This window comes from Piliocolobus tephrosceles, chromosome 7 (genome assembly GCF_002776525.5).
Source record: "Piliocolobus tephrosceles isolate RC106 chromosome 7, ASM277652v3, whole genome shotgun sequence".
NCBI classification, from domain to species: Eukaryota; Metazoa; Chordata; class Mammalia; order Primates; family Cercopithecidae; genus Piliocolobus; species Piliocolobus tephrosceles.
This window is the reverse complement of record NC_045440.1, coordinates 93,178,293-93,179,026: the sequence shown is the minus strand read 5'-3', so window position 1 is coordinate 93,179,026 and position 734 is coordinate 93,178,293. Positions and strand designations below refer to the sequence as shown.

Sequence of the window (734 nt, the reverse complement as noted above, 5' to 3'; positions counted from 1 at the left end):
TTCTTCCCTCAGTTTCCAACATGAGCATTCTGTTCACTTAACTTTCTCTTCTATTTTGTTTTCTAAAATCTACCAGTCTCTCTATTATCAGGTATATCTCTTTCTTTACACTTCCTCCAGTTAAGTAGAGGAATATGGCTCATAGATTTACCTGATAGCCCATTAACTATACTATAACATTTAAAAATACATTAAAACCAGTCTTTTTCAGTGCAGATACTACTTAGCCCAGGGCCTGGTGGCTATGCTGGTCCAAGGAGGCCTCTGTCGCAAACATGTTCTGCCAGATCATCAGTCAGGCCAAGAAGCATCCGAGTTTGATCTCCCTCTGTACTTATTGGAGCTGGAGGTACTGGAGCAGCACTGTATCTCTTGAGTCTGGCATTGCTCGATCCAGATGTTAGTTGGGACAGAAAGAATAACCCAGAGCCCTGGAAGAAACTGGGTCCCAATGATCAATACGAGTTCTACTCAATGAATGTGGATTACAGCAAATGAAGAAAGAAGGTCCAGATTTCTAAACGAAGTGTTTCGCTATAAAGCTGCTTTAGAATGAAGGTCTTCCAGAAGCTATTCGCACAATTTTTCACTTAACAAGGAAATATTTCTCCTCTAAATGCATGAAGTCATGTTGAAGTAATCTACTAGAAATTACACTAATAAATAACTGAAATTTAGAAAAAAACATCTTTTCAGCAGTGTGAAAAATCAGAGATTTGAGTGTGCCACAAAAG

The 734-nt window shown here is 38.8% G+C and overlaps 1 pseudogene; it reads left to right on the top strand.

Annotated features, from left to right (window-relative positions):
* Window positions 1–275: 275 nt before the first annotated feature.
* On the top strand, window positions 276–521 carry LOC111549673 (annotated as a pseudogene).
* The last annotated feature ends 213 nt before the right edge of the window (window positions 522–734 follow it).